The sequence below is a fragment of the Cervus elaphus genome, chromosome 16, assembly GCF_910594005.1.
Source record: "Cervus elaphus chromosome 16, mCerEla1.1, whole genome shotgun sequence".
NCBI classification, from domain to species: Eukaryota; Metazoa; Chordata; class Mammalia; order Artiodactyla; family Cervidae; genus Cervus; species Cervus elaphus.
In genome coordinates, this window is record NC_057830.1 from 33,241,326 (window position 1) to 33,261,461 (window position 20,136).

The following is a 20,136-nucleotide window of genomic DNA, read 5'->3' on the forward strand; positions in this document are numbered from 1 at the left end:
AGAGATCTCTAGTCTTTCCCATTCTATTGTTTTCCTCTCTTTCTTTGCATTGATTACTGAGAAAGGCTTTCTTATTTCTCCTTGCTATTCTTTGAACTCTGCATTCAAATGGGAATATCTTTCCTTTTCTCCTTTACCTTTCACTTCTCTTCTTTTCTCAGCTATTGTAAGGCCTCTTCAGAAAACCATTTTGCCTTTTTGCATTTTTTTTCTTGGGGATGGTCTTGATCACGCCTCCTGTATAATGTCACAAACTTCCATTCATAGTTCTTCAAGCACTCTGTCTATCAGATCTAATCCCTTGAATCTATTTCTCACTTCCACTGTATAATTAAATGATTTAGGTCAAACCTGAATGGTCTAGTTGTTTTCCCTACTTTCTTCAATTTAAGTTTGAATCTGGCTATAAGGAGTTCATGATCTGAGCCACAGTCAGCTCCCAGTCTTGTTTTTGCTGACTGTATAGAACTTCTCCATCTTTGGCTGCAAAGAATATAATCAATCTGATTTCAGTGTTGACCATCTGGTATGTCCATGTGTAGAGTCTTCTCTTTTGTTTTTGAAAGAGGGTGTTTGCTATGATCAATGTGTTCTCTTGGCAAAACTCTATTAGCCTTTGCCCTGCTTTATTTTGTACTCCAAAGCCAAATTTGCCTGTTACTCCAGGTATCTCTTGACTTCCTACTTTTGCATTCCAGTCCCCTATAATGAAAAGGACATCTTGTTTGGGTGTTAGTTCTAGAAGGTCTTGTAGGTCTTCATAGAACCATTCAACTTCAGCTTCTTCCACATTACTGGTTTGGGGACATAGACTTGGATTACTGTGATATTGAATGGTTTGCCTTGGAAACGAACAGAGATCATTCTGTCCTTTTGGAGATTGCATCCAAGTACTGCATTTCGGACTCTTTTGTTGACTCTGACGGCTACTCCACTTCTTCTAAGGGATTCTTGCCCACAGTAGCAGATATAATGGTCATCTGAGTTAAATTCACCCATTCCACAGCCTTGTCTATCTCAATGAAACTATGAACCATGCTGTGTAGGGCCACCCAAGAGGAACAAGTCATGGTGGAGGGTTCTGATAAAACATTGTCCACTGGAGAAGGGAATGGCAAACCACTTCAGTATTCTTGCCTTAGAATCCCATGAACAGTATGAAAAGGCAAAAAGATAGGACACTGAAAGATGAACTCCCCGAGTCGGAAGATACCCCATATGCTACTGCAGGAGAGTGGAGAAATAACTCCAGAAAGAATGAAGAGACGAACCCAAGGCAAAAACAATGCCCAGCTGTGGATGTGACTGGTGATGGAAGTCAAGTCCGATGCTATAAAGAACAATATTGCATAGGAACCTGGAATGTTAGGTCCACGAATCAAGGTAAACTGGAAGTGGTCAAACAGGAGATGGCAAGAGTGAACATCGACATTTTAGGAATCAGTGAACTAAAATGGACTGGAATGGCCTAATTTAACTCACATGGTGTAACACTTTCCCCCAAAAGCCCTCCCATGCTCTTAAAACTAAGCATTAAATACACAGGAATCAGCACACACATATTTGCAACACTATCTGCAACACTGACATAAACTAGCCACAGCCTCGCAGCATTCATTTTCAGCAGGGACCCTCTAGTCCTCCACGCTTCCTCTATTTCTCATCAGTTGGGCTGCAGCTGCAATATAATTCCCTCTGCAGCTGTGCCTGACCCCAGGCTGCCTTCCTACCAGCAGATCAGGGTTGGTGGTTAAGGGTAAAGTCCTCGGCACCGGGCTAAGTCATCCTTCCCAGGTAATTTGCTTCTGGAGATATCTGGAAATACATTCAGAGGCCCAGGCAGTCAAGTAGAGCGAATACTCCATCAGACAAATGACAGGCACCTCCATCACAAGAGGAGAGGGAGGGGGAGCCCATGCTGCCTGTTCACCGCCCACAAATGAGCTCAAAGGTGCAGGGAGCCTCTGGGCACCTCCCAGCTCCCACTAGGTGAGGGTCACCTTTCCACAGTGACAGCTATAGACTTGGGGGAAGTTCACCCTCTGCCTAGGCCAGTCTGGCTGTGACAGGGGTCCCTGGTAAGCTCCCAGGTCAGAACAGAAGGATGTTTTACCAGCTTCTGGCCTCCTAGGTACCGGAACACCTCCAGTTAGCCCTGAGAGAGATGACCTCATCTCTCTGAGAGAAAGCTCGTTCCTTCCCTTCCCTCCAGCCCACCTCCCCCACCCCACCTACCTCCCAGTCTTGACCACCGGCGCCGTCTCCTGGCAGTGTGCTTGCATGGCCAGTGAATAGTTGAGCGCCTTTTCCACCAGCTCCTTCTAACCAGGGCCTGTGGGACATGCACAGGTGTGGGGAGCGACTGACAGAGCTGAAGCACAGGACGCCCCAGGAGGGGCCTGCTTTCTGTCGCCAGACCCAGGGTTAGCCGAGGCTCCTGCCTTCCCTGGACGAACAGGCACTTCAAGTACTGAGTCCTTCCCAAGGGCCCAGACTAGCACCTGAGTGCACCCGAGATCCCGCCCAATCAGGGAGCCGGTCCCGGCTGCCCCAAGACTAGCCCAACCCGGAAGTGGGACGGCCAACCCGGAAGTGGAAAACGGGAGAAACGTGGACCGCAGGCCGTGACGTTCTGCTCCAGGCCAGAAGAGGGCGCCTTCCTGGGAGGTGGCGGCTGTTCTCTGCGCAAAAGGCCCTTCTGCTCCGGACCTGCACATCCCGAGCTGCAGTCGCCCATTTTCAACGTGATGACCAACCAGGAAGAGACACTTCCTCCCAAAATTCCCACACAGAGACCGGACGGGCCCGGCTCTGTCCTCCCCACAGGCCGCGTGGCGTGGCGACCTCATTCTGAACACAGCACCAGCAGTCCCTTGCAGGCAGTGCAGGCTAAGAGGGTGGCTCCCCGCCCTTCTTGCAAAGACAGGACAAGGGCCTCGGGGGACAGTGCATGGCGCACAGCTCTGACCTGGGGAAGCGTTACAGCCCCCAGGGCCTCCCTCAGTGGACCACGTCATCACCTGCTTCCGTGAGGTTTGACTCCCTTGCTCTCAGACTTCAATACATGGGATGGAGCCCAAGGGAGGGTCACGTGGCCTGGTCTCCAGGCCACAAATGCAGGTGGTCATAGAGGACTTGAACTCAAGGTTTTTACTTCTACATTTTCCATCCTCTGCTCTTCCAACAGGACTTCCTGCCGTGGTGCGATGTCCCCTGGAGGACTGCGAGATCTGCTTTGCTCACACGAGGTGGTTGGACATGCAGAGCTAGGTGGAGATCTCTGGCCTCGCTCCCCCACAGTCTGTTGATGGTAACTCTCATTCATCCACCTCCACTGCCCTGGCCAAAGCTACCAACATCTCTTGCTTGGAAAACTGCAGCAGCCCCTTTGGAAGTCAAATAATAAATAAAAACATGTGTTCTGTTTACCTCACAGAGTCACAGTGAAGATGAAATGAAATAGTACTTGTGAAAATATGTATTCCCATACCTGGCACATTCTAGATGCTCAAAAATGTGTTTTTTATTTAAATGAGAAGTAATACCAAAGATCTGTTAAGCTGCAATATTAATAAATGCAACACAAATTTTCAAAAAGAAACCTGCAGCTGTCTCCCAGCTAGTCCATCCATGCACTCTGGTCCCTAGTTCCTTCCACATACAGCAACTAGAACCAGATTTTCTAAAGCACAAATCTGATCATGTCCACCCTTCATATTCAACAGAAGTGGATTCGCTGCAGTACAAATGCCACCTGCTGCCTGAACCAGCTGAGGGTCTCCACTGGCCCTTTGTCTCTGGGAATGGTACCTGAGGCTTGTTCCATGAACGGTCCTATATCCAGCCACTGAGAAGACTCTATATGCATGATGCATATTAAGTTAGCCGAATCCGTCCTCCCTGCTATTACTGCATCTATGCCTCCCAACCCTGACTTAGAGAGCTGGGACTTCACTGAGTACACGGCTATATTGACTTGAGCTGCATTAAACGAGTGTTTAATACACTCGATGTTGGGCAGAATTTGATCTGAATCCATAGAATATTATCCACCTCCACCTACTGTTGCCTACCATAATCTACCAAAAAATAATCTAATCCCTGTGTGTGACCACATAAAAGGTCATGTTTTCAACATAAGAAGAAAGATACAGGTGGAGGCTGAGGGGAGGTGGAACATCCCCAAGGAAACCCTGCTGCTTGGACACCTACAGTTCCTGGAGAGAAGTTCTACCTGGCAAGAAGTATCCACTATTTGAAGTTTCCAGGACTCCAGAAAAAATCCACAGAGTTTTACCCATGCTTTTTGAACTCTTAAAAACTCTCCTGGATGTATATCATGTGAAAATGATGCTGTCTCCCTATGTCTCTGTTTATTCATCCAACATACACATATGGAGTCCCTACAATGTGCCAGGCACATGTCTAAGACCTGAGGATTCAACAAAGCGGACCAAATTCTGCCCTCAAGAAGCTTATAATCTGAAGAATTCTGCAGGTTTGGTCCCAGTTATAGTCTCCTAATTGCACCGCTGGACAATTCTGATTAAAGCACAGGGTAGTCAGATCAATGATGGACAATATTGGTGACCCTCCCAGACCCCTTAGGGCCCTGTGTTAATAAACCCGGCACAATGACATGATGCAGAACCTTCCCTCCCCCAGCCCTCAACTCTTTATGCCATCTACTCTCTCCCAGTGAAATGTTTTAACCTGCTTATCTGTGTCCCTTCCAGCCCATCCATCCTCCTTGGCCCTTCTTCCTCTGTCATCCAGGAGAACTAAATCCCTGCTTCTAAAGTACACCCAGCATCCTGATCCATTCCCAGGAAGGATGTATTGATATTTTTCCCAAAGTGGAGAAAGCAAGAAGCCTTCATGTAGGAAGACACATCCAGCATGGATTTCTATATAGACTCACAGGGAAAAGGCCGTCCTGGTGAGGAGAAGCCAGAAGCAGGAAAGGAAAGGGGAGCAGAGGCAGTGATTTCATCTCAGAGGACACAGAGGGTGAGAGGAGGAGGAATGGGGAGGACTGAGAGCAGGAGTGGGGCCACAGTGTGTCAGGCCTGGAGTGCCAGGATCAGAAAGATGACTCCGTCAGTGGGTGATGAGGGGTGGGCAGTCTGCTTTACACTTCCTATTAAGATATTAATCTCAATTTGAGTTGGGTACAGCCACATGAATTTGAACTCCAGGCCCATCATTTATAAGGCTTGGCCTTTGGCAACCCAACCTCACTAAGACTTAATTTCCTTATCTTTAAAATGGGGATGGTAACAGTAGTTACCCATTGGGCAACTACCCAATTAAGCAACAGTTAAATGATACACTAAGGTTAAAGCCCTTAGTTTCATGCTGGCATGTTCAACAGACCTCAGTGATCAGAGAATATTATACTGAGTTTCCCATCATAGTCACACAGAAAGCCATGCATGAAACAGAACTCTTTACATTTTTCAGAGCTGTAAGCTTCATTGCCAACACCATGAAAGAGAAAACAGTGTCTTTAAATAAAGGATTTCCTCTTTAATTCTTCAAGTGGATTTCATTTTGGATAAGGGAAAAAGAAAATGTTCCGTGGGAGTTCTCCAGTGTTTTCCACATCACAAGCCCTGCTTAGATAAATGATAAACCTCCCTGTAAGGTGAAGTTTCCTCATCTGTAAAGCAGAGGTTTAACCAATGATCTCCAAGGACCAAGTCAGAATACTAATGCTGCAGTCCAGCCTGGTTTAGGATGATTTTTTTCCTCCTCTTACCCCAGTCTCCCTGAGATGCTCCAGCTAAAACAGTCTTCCCAATAACAAAATTAAAAACAAAATTTCATAAGATGATATCCTATCTTGAGTCTTACTGCAGTGATTCTCAGCCAAGGGATTTTGCCTCTAAGGAGACATTTGGCAATGTCTGGCAACATTTCTGGTTGTCTCAAGGTGGGGCAGCAGAGGTGCCACTGCCATCTAGAGGGGAGAGGCCAGGGATGCTGCCAGCGTTCTCCAAGGCACAGGATGGACCCCACACCGCAGAATTATCCAGCCCGAAAGTCACTAGTGCTGAGGTTGAGAAAGTCTGGTTTCTCTTAAAGCACAGTTCCTGTGGCTGACTGAATTGTCTTGGTGTTGAGATCCAGGGATGTGGGCATAAAGGGACTACCTGCTTTGCATCGTGTCCTAGTCACAATCTGGGATTTCCTGCCAACTCTGAGAGTCCTGTGATCCGTAACATTATTGGCTACTTGAAACCCTCACAAAGCTTAACCTATGCTCCAGCTGCATGACTTTTTTCTTATGTAACATCTGATTAAGCTATTTCTAAAATCTAAAACCAGAAACACTTTGTGGATTTGGTTAAGTCATACCAAGTCCACAGACCTTCAACCTCAGTGGAACTTTTTACGTGGGACAACCTTATCTGATAAATAATTAGCAGCTGCTGGGGGTTGGCAGCTGGAACAGCTTTAAACTGTGATTAACAGATTCTCACTCCATCACACTTACACTTTCTGACTTTGGAGAAAGCATAACAAACACACCTAATGAGGCTTTTAAAGTCCAGAGTTCTTTTCGGCTGATTGCCTCTTTTCTACTCCCTAATCCTGCTGTTCCTCAGGACCTTACCAGAATCACAAGTGCTCTAAAACTCTTTCCTGAACTGTTTTTTTAACCAGCTTCCAAGGAACACTGTCCCTTTCACCCCACACTGAGCAACAACAAAGGACAGAGTTTATTCTCTCGGACATTACTCGCTTCTTCAGCGACACACTTAAACCCATCAGGAAATCCCTCATGAAGAAGACATCTGACACCCAGGGTGTGTGAAATAGTCTCACCCTCATATGAGCTCTTCCAGTCCAGGCAGAGAGAACAGAGAGAATCTTGTGTATTTAGAAGGAAGAAGAAATTCCTGTGTCCCTCCACGTGGTATGACACTGTCAATTCCCTGGGAAGATGTGATAACAGAGTGCCCACTAGAGGATGCCAGAAGGATTCTCTAATTCCCCTCCTCAGACTGACCTCTGGAGAAGGAAATGGCAGCCAACAACAAATCACAATTTTGAATCATGCTTTCCACTTTTTATTTTGTACTGATCATCTCATCAATAGCAGCTGCATAGAGCATTGCCCTTGCCTTACAGAAAAGGGAAGTTTCAGGGCCTTGCCCCGAGGTCACGTGGTCATGTGGCAGGAGAGCGGGGAACCTCTTCTCCTGGCTGGCTGGGACAGACAGCATTCCAGAAATGTAAACTAAGAGAATCTCAGACATGCCAGAAAGAATTGTACCATCTTTTCACCAACAAAAACATTTTTTCTGGTATCTAACAAGCTGGTAAACATTTTTGCTGGTATCTAACATTTTTGCTTGCCATCTGATAAGCTGGTATCTAACATTTTTGCTTGGTATCTAATAAGTTGGTATCTAACAAGGACAAGGGGGACGACAGAAGATGAGGTAGTTGGATGGCGTCACTGACTCAGTGGACATGAGTTTGGGCACCTCTGGGAGTTGGTGATGGACAGGGAAGCCTGTCGTGTTGCAGTTCATGGGGTCGCAAAGAGTGGGACATGACTGAGCAACTGAACTGAACCGAACCGAACAAATGTTCCTGATAAAATGTATTCTTGTCTTGTCTTCAGTGATAATATAGGCAAAGAAGAATTAGTTCTTTTACAAGTTATTAAATTCTTAAATTTAAGATTTGCTAAGCCTTATACTCTTGCCTGGAAAATCCCATGGACGGAGGAGCCTGGTAGGCTGCAGTCCATGGAGTCGCTAAGAATCGGACACGACTGAGCAACTTCACTTTCCCTTTTAACTTTCAAGCATTGGAGAAGGAAATGGCAACCCACTCCAGTGTTCTTGCCTGAAGAATCCCAGGGACGGGGGAGCCTGGTGGGCTGCCGTCTATGGGGTCTCACAGAGTCAGACACGACTGAAGCGACTTAGCAGCAGCAGCAGCAAGCCTTACACATATGACCAAGGGCTTCCCAGGTGGTGCTAGTGGTAAAGAAAGTCGCTCAGTAGTGTCAGACTCTTTGTGACCCCATGAAATGTAGCTTGCCAGGCTCCTTTGTCCATGGAATTCTCCAGGTCAGAATACCAGAATGGGTAGCTTTTCTCTTCTCCAGGGGATGTTCCTAACCCAATAATCGAACCCAGGTCTCCCAAGTTGCAGGCAGATTATTTACCATCTGAGCCCAGTGGTAAAGAACCTGCCTGCTAATAAAAGAGACTTAAGAGATGAAGGTTCGACCCTTGGGTGGGGAAGATCCCCTGGAGAAGGGCATGGCAATCCACTCCAGTATTCTTGCCTGCAGAGTCCCATGGACAGAGGAGCCTGGCAGGCTACAGTCCATGTGGTTGCAAAGAATCGTACATGATTGAAGTGACTTAACACACACACGCATTTAACCATGAAGGTAGAAAGTATAATACCCATTTTACAAGTAAGAAACCTAAGGTCTAGAGACAGTGACCTGTCCAAGTCAAGAGCTAAGGATTCAGACCCAGATTTACCTGAGCCCAGAGCCTGGTCTCTTAACCTGTACACTGTACTGCCCCTTTATTAGTTTTGTAATTGCAACATAACATCCATACAGCACACAAATTTTTACACATCACAACCACCCAGATGAAGAGGCAGAACATTTCCATGACTCCAAAGCCCCTTAAGCTTCCTCCCTGGGCAGGCACTCTCCCGACTCTCTGCTGTGTTATCTCTTCAGGAGAGCTGGAAGTGCTTGAGCGGACACCCAGTCTGCGTTAAGACCACACACTCCTTCAAGAAACCACTACAAAGATGGAAGCCATGACTGATCTTTTTGTCACAGTTATAGCTGTGCCCACGTGCGGTCAAAGCCATGAACAACATACCCAGCATATCATACTTGAACAACTGGACATCCACTCACTAAAAAAGGAATCTAGACATAAAGGTTCACCAAAATTAATTCAAAGCAGATCCCAGACCTAAATGTAAAACACAACACTACAAAACTCCTGCAAGATGACCTTGGGTTTGGCAATGACTTTTTAGATATGACACCAAAGGTATGATCCATGAAAGAAAGAATTGATAAGCTGGACTTCATTAAAATTAAATTTTCCTGCACTGTGACAGACTCTGTGAAAAAAATGAAAAGATAAGCCACAGACTGGGAGGTAATATTTTCAAAAGACATATCTGATAAAGGAATATTATCTAAAATATTCAAAGAACTCTTAAAACTCAAAAATAAGAAGACAAATAACTGGTTTAAAAAAACCGACCGCACTGAAAAAAAAAAAAAACCGACCAAAGACCTTAGCAGACACCTCACCTAAAAGGATCTATAGATGGCAAATAAGCACATGAAATGATGCTCTATGTCACATGTCATAGAGAAATGCATATTAAAAGAATGAGATACCTCTAGACAATTATTAAAATGGTAAAATTTCAGATCACTGAAAGCATCAAATATTGGTCAGATGTAGAGCAAGAAGAAATGCAAAATGACACAGCCACTTTGGCAATTTCTTACAAAACTGAACATATTCATACCAAATGATTAAGTAATCACATTCCTTGGTATTGACTCAAAGGGGTTTAAAAACACGTCGACATAAAAGCCTGCACAGGGATGTTTATTGCAGCTTTATTCTTAATTGCCAAAACATGGATGTGGCCAAGATGTACTTTACTTGGTGAATGAATAAATAAATTTTAGTCCATTCAGAAAATGGAATATTATTCAGCATTTTAAAAAATTGAGATATCAAGCCACAAAAAGACTTTAAATGCACATTAAAAGCCATGAAAGAACCTTAAATGCATATTACTAAGTGAAAGAGAGCTCCCCAGGTGGTTCAGTGGGTAAAGAATCTGCCTGCAATGCAGGAGACGCAGGTTCGATCCCTGGGTCGGGAAGATCCCCTGGAGGAGGGCTTGGCAACTCCCTCCAGTATTCTTGCCTGGAGAATTTGATGGTCAGAGGAGCCTGGTGGGCTACAGTCCACTGGGTCTCAAAGAGTTGGACGTGACTAAAGCGACTGAGCAAGTGAAAGAAGCCAATCTGGAAAGAAGCCAATCATTACATACTGCATGAATACAATTATATGAATTCTAGAAAAGGCAAAACTATGGAGACAGAAAAGATCAGTGGTTACCAGGGGTGGGCAGGGAGGAAGGAATGAACAGACAGAGCACAGAGGAATTTTAGGGCCATGAAACTGCTCTGTACGATACTATAATGGTGGTTACATGCTAATATACATTTGTCCAAGCTCATAGAATGGGCATCATCAAGAGTGAACACTACTGTAAACTGTGGACTCTTGGTGATAATGATGTGCCAATGTAGATTCATCAGTTGTAACAAATGCACCACTCTGTCGGGAAATGTTGATAATGGGGAAGGCTGTGCATATGTTGGGACACAAGGGAATGCATGGGAAATCTCCGTACTTCCACTCAGTTTTGATATGAATGTAATACTGTTCTAAAAATTAAAATCTATTTTTTAAAAAAGTCACCTCCTCCCCCAGAAATTGTTGCCCTGGGGGTTCCCTCATGCCTCAACAATTACTCCTCTTACAACCTTCTTTGGAAACCACTGGCTTCTTGTGAACAAGCATCTGCCATTTAATGGCTCTGTGACCCTGTAATCTTGGGCAAATTCTTTCACCTCTGGTTTCAGTGTATTACCCGTAAAATGGGGATAATCACTTCCTTATGGAATTCTGGGAGGGATTAAATGAGGAATCAATGTAGAAAACCTGTACTTGCAATTCCTTTCCGTTTCCCTAAGGAGTTTGGGCTTTGATCTGAGGACAATTAGGGTCTCACCTAAGAATTTTAAGGAGGGGAGTGATGTGATTAGCTTTGTTTAGAAGTATCACTGATCTAAAATATCATTTAGTCAGCAATGTGATTAGGGATGGAGGAGGAGAGGGCAGGCTTGAGGCCCCAGGGAAGTGATCAGACTGTGTCTGGTAGCCACTCAAGGTGAGAGATAGGAGCAGAGACAGTGGGGGAGAGCCCTAGCCTGGATTCTTATCTTCCCTTCACTGTCCACGTCTGCTCCAATAGCGGGTCCTACCTTCTCCACCAGGGTAACCAGACCCTTCGCCTCTCTCACCTCTGCGGCTCCTACTGCCATCTTGGCTTCTTGGTCCCTAGTCCTGGACTCCTTACAATGGGTTCCCAGCATATTTCCTGCCTGCAACCCCAATTCATTCTCTGATTTAAATCAAATCTCATCCACTCCCCACCTTAAAATCCTCTAGTAGTTTCCCTGTCACATTGAATAAGATAAAATTCCTTAGGCCAGCATTAGGATCTGGTTGATTTCCTTTCCCACTTCACTGCCAATCTCCCCTCCCCCTCTAAAGCATCACTGACTCAATGGATATAAACTTGGGCAAACTCCAGGAGATAGTGAGGGACAGGGAGGCCTGGCCTGCTGCAGGCCATGGGGTCACAAAGAGTACAACATTACTTAGCAACTGAACAGCAGCTATAGTTGATTTACAATGTTATGTTAGTTTCAACAAAGTTATTTGGCTATACATATATGTATATCTATTCGTTTTCAGATTATTTTCCCGTATAAATTATTACAGAATATTGAGTAGCATTCCCTGTGCCACCATAGTACTTTTAACTGCTGCTATAGCATATGGTAAACCTTATTGGGTTACCTCTTTGTGAATCAGCCTTTCCCATTGTTTTTTGGCATAGGAATCATTTTTATTTTCTTTGCATGCCCAACATCTTGCTCAGTACCTAAACCCAGTATGTGTTCAACACATATTTGTACAATGAATGAATATAGTGCTTCTCAGTTAAGGTTCTTATTGAGCCAACTTTTATTTCTCACATAGTCACTTCCTGAATAATCCTTCCTGGCATTGATTTATAACCTTTCCCTTCTCATACTTGTAATCGAGACTTGCTCACGTTCAACATTCAACTGTCCTCTTATTAGACTGGAAAGGAGATGCTCTCTAACCATAGCTCCCCAAACTTCTCTTTTTCACTGCACAATTTCTCTGAATTAACTCATTTCCTCCTCTTCCACTCTTGCACAGTGAAAAACTCCCCAGGTGTCCCCTATCCCCTATACACCCTCTAAGACAATATTTCTCCAGGGATAACCAATCTTAAGTTGATCAATTGTTCAAAATACACATTGCTGTGTCCCACCTCAACCTGATAGACTCTCCAGAGTTGAGGTCTGGGAATATGCATTTTTGGCATTCCAGATGAGTCTGAGGAAATCAGAATATGTCACCCTAAATATGTCACCCTCTTTAAAAAAATTATTTTGAACTGATAGCAATTAAGCATCAGTAGATTCAGAAAAGCTTGCCCTTTCCTGCCTAAAGGCAAGAAATAAATTCTCCTTTGACTAGAGACAAACATTTATCAGCCCAGACACCAACCAGAAGGATCTGCAACAACCCTTGCTAACTTTTATCTTCCTAGTTAAGGAAGAGAAGGACTAACTAGCACTAGCTGGATTAGTCCCTAGCCCAAACCCATTTGCTTGTCAATTCTTCACAGATTTATTGTTCCCTTGTCTAAAAGATACGAAACTTTCCTGCTCTGGTCATTTCTTCACATCTTCATTCTTTAATGAACTTATAAAAATCCAATAAAATGTGTTTTCTCCTGTTAATCTGTCTTTGTCAGTTTAATTTTCAGACCCAGCAAGGAACCCTAAGAAGGCTGAGGAAAACTTTTTCCTCCTTCGTAATTCTCAAGCACACCAATGTTTAAAACTGCTAGTAAGCTATTTTTGGTTATTTTAATAGTTAATACTCTTACAATGCAAAAAGTTCAAAACGTGCAATAAGATTTTGGCAGCTGGCTACACCTAATATAGAATTCCTACTATTAATAAAATGCTAGCAACCCAACAGAAAAAGGGGTAAGAATCATGAACAGACATTTTTCAGAATTGCCAACAAGCATATGAAGTGAAAGTCACCCAGTCGTGTCTGATTCTTTGCAACCCCATGGACTATACAGTCCATGAAATTCTCTAGGCCAGAATACTGAAATAGTTAGCCTTTCCCTTCTCCAGGGGATCTTCCCAACCCAGGGATCAAACCCAAGTCTCCTGCATGGCAGGCGGGTTCTTTACCAGCTGAGCCACAAGGGAAGCCAATAAGCATATAAAAAGATGCACTCTCTTGACAAATTGAGCACACATCAGGCTGTTTCTTAAATACATATACCCTAAGCATTCTTGCACTTGGGCACCAAAACATACTCAAGTTCCCAGACCAGAGATCAAACTTGGGGTTCCTGCATTGGGAGCACTGAACCACCAAGGAAGTCCCAGTAACTGATGATTGTTGAAAAACAAAACTCGACTGAGTAAATTTTAAAGATCTTATTGGCTTTATTCACTGGTTCATGAATCAGCAGCATCTCATCTAGAAAATAGAAAGGAGCTTTGAATAGCTTAGAAAATAAAAGTTTTATAGGCAGAAGGGGGCAGGACAAGGAAGCTACTAGCAAAGAGGGGATTGTTTCAGGCAAGGTTATGTGTTTATCCAGCACTATGCACTAAATAAACCAAATTTTCCACATTGATTTGATGATATGCCATCTTTTTTGTATAATAAATTCTTAATTGTATCCGGGTTTGATGAATCCATTCTTTCTTATCTGTGGTCAAAGATAACCTGTAGCTTTGGAAGACAAAGCAAAAAATAAAAAAATAAATAATCTGTCCATTTTATTCAACATTAGCTCCTTAATGGCTTTGCTAAGACAACTGGTTTTGACTAGCTAAGACAGCTAGTTAGAAGTGTTTGGAATGTAAATGCAAAATCCACCTAAAGATGGTCCATGAAGATCAGAAAGCCCTTCCCAATTGCGTTTCAATAATGCCCAGCACAGTGTTGGAGCCCAGGGCAGACCACCCCCAAATATGCCTCTTGGCATATTCTTTGTTTTGAAGGAGGAGAAGGGGACAACAGAAGATGAGATGGTTGAATGGCATCATCGACTCGATGGACATGAGTTTCAGCAAGGTACACGAGTTGGTGATGGACAGGGAAGCCTGGCGTGCTGCAGTCCATAGGGTCACAAAGAATCAGACACGACTAAACGACTGAACTGAACTGAAAGTTACTTAAAAGATGTGATTTATATATATATATAATACTGCTCAATCATAAAAAAAGAATGAAAGTTTGCCATTCACAGCAACATGGATGGACTTGGAGAGTGCTATGCCAAGTGAAGGTCTTCCCTGGTGGGAATCTGCCTGCAATGCAGGAAATCCGGGTTCTGATCTCTGGGTAGGGAAGATACCCTGGAGAAAGGAATGGCTACCCACTCCAGTATTCTTGCCTGAAGAATCCCACGGACAGGGGAGTCTGGTGGACTACAGTTCATGGGGTCGCAAAGAGTCGGACACGACTGAGTGACTGTCACACACGGCGCACACATACACTCTAAGTGAAATAAACCAGACAGAGAAAGACCCACACTATATGATATCACTTATGTGTAGAATCAAAAAAACACGACAAACTAGTAAACATAACAAAAACGCAGACTCACAGATATAGAGAACAAACTAGTGGTAACCAGTGGAGAAGGGGAGAGGCGCAACATGGGGTGGGCGGAGTGGGAGGTACACACTATTGAGTATAAGACAGGCTCAAGGATGTCCTGTACAATACAGGAAACACAGCCAATGGTTTGTAATAACTGTAAATGGAAAGTAGCCTTTAAAACTTCATTAAAAAATAGCTACCTAACAAACAGTTGATGCAAGAAAGACGCTTTGACCGTCCTCTCTGTTCCCTGAAAGCAGAAAATAAACCTCCATGTGAAAGGTGCCCTCCCTACATCTAGAAGGAGAAGACACCCTTGTCTTCAGAGATGGGGAATTTAAGCTGGGAGGCTTTTTTAAACAAACCTGGCTACATCTTTAATTTACTACCTCAAGCCCAACTCTGTTTCATTTCTTCACTAAGAACCCAAAGCCAAAATGTCTTGTTCCATCAATTCCTCACAAATGTACTGGTTCTTTGTCTAAAAAGTACAAAAGTTGCCTGCCTTGACCACTTCTTAGGTCCACTTTCCACCAGACCGCCACACAAATTAATTAAAATAAGTTTTCCTCCTGTTACTCTGTCTTGTGCCAGTTTTATTATTAGTTTAACCACTAGAAGACCAGAAAGAGGTGGAGAGAGATGTTTCCCCTCCAGGACAACAGCTTGATGCTGAATTAACAACGCACACCCTCTCCAAGCAGTCAATTTGCTTCAGTTTACCAGCATGAGCAACAATTTAATCTATAAATGCGGTTTTTGTCTCAACCCCACGAAAACAGGACTTCACGGAGCAAAGAACTTGGCTTTGAACCCAATGTGAGAGGATGCCTTCCTTAGGCACCTCCACCCACAGGAGCGTTTCCTGCTTCCTTGACCTCAAGAGCCAATCTGAAAAAAAAAAAAAAACTTTTTCAGATTTCCTCGGCAAATTTTGCTTTCAGTTCACTTCTTCCATGAATCTTATTAAAATGCTCTTCTTCTCTGTTGAAGGATGTGAAAAAACTTGAGAATTCTAAGTGTGAAGGTTAGGCTTTCTAAGTACTGTTCCATCACCCAGTTAGTGCACCCCTGCTGTGTAAAAGGGGCTGTGCCAGGAATTATAAAGAATATAAAGACAAATGCGATATTATCCCATTCCTGAAGATTACAGCCCACTGGATAAACAAACAGCCACAGTACAAGTCATAACATGATCAGAACCATTCTGGCAAGGGCAAGGGGCGTGGCTGGAGAGTATTTCTATATCAACTTTAGCATGTAACTCAGTTTTCTGGGTTTCCCTTTTCTCATCTGGAAAACAGAGGAAAATCCTTACCAATCGCATGTAAGTATGAGAGCATTTCTCCTAATGAGAGAAATAAATGAAACATGCACATAGAGAGTATGCTACGGTGCCTGGTACACAGAGGGCACCAGATACAGGAACCGTTCTTATTTCGAAGAGCTACAGGAGTCTGCTTAATGGACCATTCTTAACATCTTGGGCCTCTGAGAACGAATAGTTTTCACAAAACTGGAGACTTAGAAACCAGACAAAGGCTACAATTTGGGGACCAGACTGAGGGGGGTCCCTAACTGGGGGCCAGTTAGGGTAATGCCAAGGTGCTTGAAGGGTGTGCTCTGTTTTCTGAGGACTGTCTGCAGAGGCAGCAGAAGAGAAGAGAAGACCAAGAAGGATGAAATTAGTATTGGGAAAAATAAAAAGTTACCTGCCTTTCCAGTCTAAAAGGATCAAGCCGTTAGCTACTGTAGTTGCCCAGGACAGTGTGCCTTGAGGGGAACTCAGGATGGGGAAAAAAAAACAAAACAAATCAGGAAGCAATCTGTGCTTTAAATTTACTGTCCCCTAGATAGTTAAGACGCATATCTAAGGGAAATTTTCAAATGACTCCAATTTCTTGCATCTTCCCATACACAGAAAAGCACAAGAATGATTAACCTGAGATGTCTGGTTTTTGTAATTAGCAGTAATCATTTGATGCTTGACTACATGCTTCTAGCCACTAGCCACCTGTGCTTTATTGACCCTTAAAGTATGGTTAACCTGACCAAGGAAGTGAATTTTTCATTGTATTTCACTTTCATTAAGTTTAAATCTAAACAGCCTTTGGGTAACTAAAGTCTACCACATTGGACAGCAAAGCTCCGTGATATTGTCATACCTGCCTTGAGCACTCTCTTCATGGAAGATGATGGTCAGATCATTTCAAAGGAGAGAGCTGGGACTTCATAAAGATGCCAAGACAAGTTGTACAAACTGTGTTTATGGCAGCTTGCTAGTGACTGCTCATTTTATAGATTGAGAAGAAGAGAGAAACAAACAAAAACTTCAATCAGATCTGTTCAGAGCGGTTTTCTTTAAGAAATGGCCTTACAAAAAAAAAAAAAAGAAATGGCCTTACTATTTTTGCACTTGTTCATCCAGTCACTTTCCACACTGTAATCAGAATCCTGCAGGTTGTTTCTTACACCAACACTTGCACACAAACACACAAATGGGACCAAAAAAAAGATGAACATGGACTTTTTTGAGATTTGTCAGACGTTTTTCTTAGAAATGAATCTAAACTCTGTTTTATCTAGTCTTGCAAAAAGTCTGTGCTCCAAAACAATGAAACTACGATCTAGCCTCTCACCTTTTATCAAAATAATCTTTCAATAATATATTCAAATAATTATGTCAGACTATCCTAAGTATCAAAACAGCATCTTGGATACAGAGTCTTGTGTCTAACTCCTCCAGAGATAGAAACTGATGAATGGGTCCATTTCCAGCAGTTGTCCTGGAACCTTGAAACAGCAAATAGTGTCAAGCAGAGATGGAAGCAGGTCAATAGAACAATGAATCATGTCTAAACAGGGATTATAACAATACTCATAATGTGGATGAGACAAAATTGAGATCTAAGAAAGGTTAAATGACATCTCCAGAACAGGAAAATCACATCTGTAAAATGAACTTGGTCTTCTGACTCCAGATCCAGGGTTGCTGCTGTTTTTATGTTTAGGCAGAGGATGGAAACAAGGGAATTTATTTTTATGATTGGTTTTTTGAAATGTGTACCCTCTTGCATCCTTGATAACTCAACTAAAATCATAGAAATCTAAAATGAGATTATCATAACATCCAATTATGACACTTATAAATGGGATTATGGTTACATACAATGTATAAAAGGAATATTGTATTGATTTTATTATTATACATATTATATAATTAGGCTATGAAAAAGTAATTTTTTAAATCCTGGATGGTGCTAGGTTTCAAATTTTGATCTGTGTCAGGACTTGTGCTGTTTGTTTATGTATTATTTTTGCTCACACCAAGCAGTTTGAGGGATCTTAGTTCCAAAACCTGTGCCCTCAATAGTGAAAGCATGGGGTCCTAACTACTGGACTGCCAGGGAATTCCCACTCACGCCATTTATTTTAAAACACAGTGGGACATGAGTACCCTGACCACCCATTCTGACTCAGAATGTCTGGGGTGAGGCCATTCATCTCTTTTTTTTTTTTAATTCTTAACAAAACACACAGTTCTATATAGCCCCAAACTTGAGGATTATTATATAAGGTATACGTGACTGAGAAACAGTAGTAAGGTAGGAGGGAATCCAGGAAAGTGACGAGTCATAGAAGCCAGAAGAAAATCCTTCAAAAAGTAAAATGGAGATTGGGAGATAAAGAAGAGATGCAGAGAAGTAGCCATTGGCAATGTGAAGATCGTGGGAATTTTGACAAGAGCAGCTTTGGATAAGTGAGAATATCAGCATGTGCTTGGCATGCAATGAGGAGGAGAATGAGGGAGACAAGGAAGCAAGGTGACAACAAACAAATCTGGGGGGAAAGCTGAGCTGAAAGGGGGCAGAGAAATAGGATCCTGCCCAGAAGCAGAACAGGTTCCAGTAGCTTGCTTGGTTCGATCATCTCCAGCCATCTCCCATTCACCTTGATGAGGTTGTTACCTCGTGAGCAGTGCACCTGGGCCATGGCAGTCGTCTTGAGTCCGAAGACTCACACAGACTGCAGAGAGCCTTTAGACTGCACGGCCATGGGCATAGACAAGCACTCCAAATCTACAGAGAAGCAGCTGGAAGAGGCTGAATGTTTCCTTCATGAACAAAGGGATGTAAGTACAATAATATTGCAGTACCTGTGGCTTTGTCATCAACAGAAACCGCAAATATTTTCATATTACAATTGTTCCAGATATCTAAAGATATTGATTCCTTTTCTATTACTTGGAGGTCATAGTTGTTAATTTCTCAGGTCTCAAATGATTAACAGATTTACCAACTAGATCTGTTATTTAATATATTATATAACAGATGAGAAATGCTGGACTGGAAGAAGTACAAGCTGGAATCAAGATTGCTGGAGAAATATTAATAACCTCAGATATGCAGATGATACCACCCTTATGGCAGAAAGTGAAGAGGAACTAAAAAGCCTCTTGATGAAAGTGAAAGAGGAGAGTGAAAAAGTTGGCTTAAAGCTCAACATTCAGAAAACTAAGATCATGGCATCTGGTCCCATCGCTTCACGGGAAGTAGATGGGGAAACAGTGGAAACAGTGTCAGACTTCATTTTTGGGGGCTCCAAAATCACTGCAGATGGTGACTGCAACCATGAAATTAAAAGACACTTACTCCTTGGAAGGAAAGTTATGACCAACCTAGATAGCAAATTAAAAAGCAGAGACATTACTTTGCCAACAAAGGTCCGTCTGGTCAAGGCTATGGTTTTTCCAGTGGTCATGTATGGATGTGAGAGTTGAACTGTGAAGAAAGCTGAGCACCGAAAAATTGATGCTTTTGAACTGTGGTGTTGGAGAAGACTCTTGAGAGTCCCTTGGACTGCAAGGAGATCCAACCAGTCCATCCTAAAGGAGATCAGTCCTGGGTGTTCATTGGAAGGACTGATGCTGAAGCTTAAACTCCAATACTTTGGCTACCTCATGTGAAGAGTTGACTCATTGGAAAAGACCCTGATGCTGGTAGGGATTGGGGGCAGGAGGAGAAGGGGATGACAGAGGATGAGATGGCTGGATGGCATCACCGACTCGATGGACATGAGTTTGAGTAAACTCCGGGAGTTGGTGATGGACGGGGAGGCCTCGTGTGCTGCAATTCATGGGGTCGCAAAGAGTCGGACACGACTGAGCGACTGAACTGAACTGAACTGAATAATACAGGAACACATAAAATGACCCTAGTAATTTCACCAGACTGTCAGAGGGACTCTTGGCAGAAAGCTAATCACACCCGATTTAAATGAAGGTAAGTTCTAAATTTCTGTCTTCAACTCTGACTCTGGCCCTAGCTCCAACCTTGTAAATTCAGTTGCTTCCATGACTCCTCCACGTGGGTATCTAGTAGGCATCTCAATATGAACAATACAGACACAGCTTTGGGGCTGTGTTCTGGGGCTTCACACTCGCTCCTCTCCCTCGCCTCAGAGCTCTTCCCATATCCTCCCAGTTGTTAAAGCCCAATTTTATTTTATTTATTTATTTTTTGGCTGCTGCATGGCTTGCAGAATCTTAATTCCCCACCAGGGATTCAACCCCTGCCCC

The 20,136-nt window shown here is 43.3% G+C and overlaps 1 pseudogene; it reads left to right on the top strand.

The window, feature by feature from the left end:
- The first annotated feature begins 2,950 nt into the window (after positions 1-2,950).
- Positions 2,951-20,136, top strand: part of LOC122710039 — a 32,164-nt pseudogene continuing 14,978 nt past the window's right edge.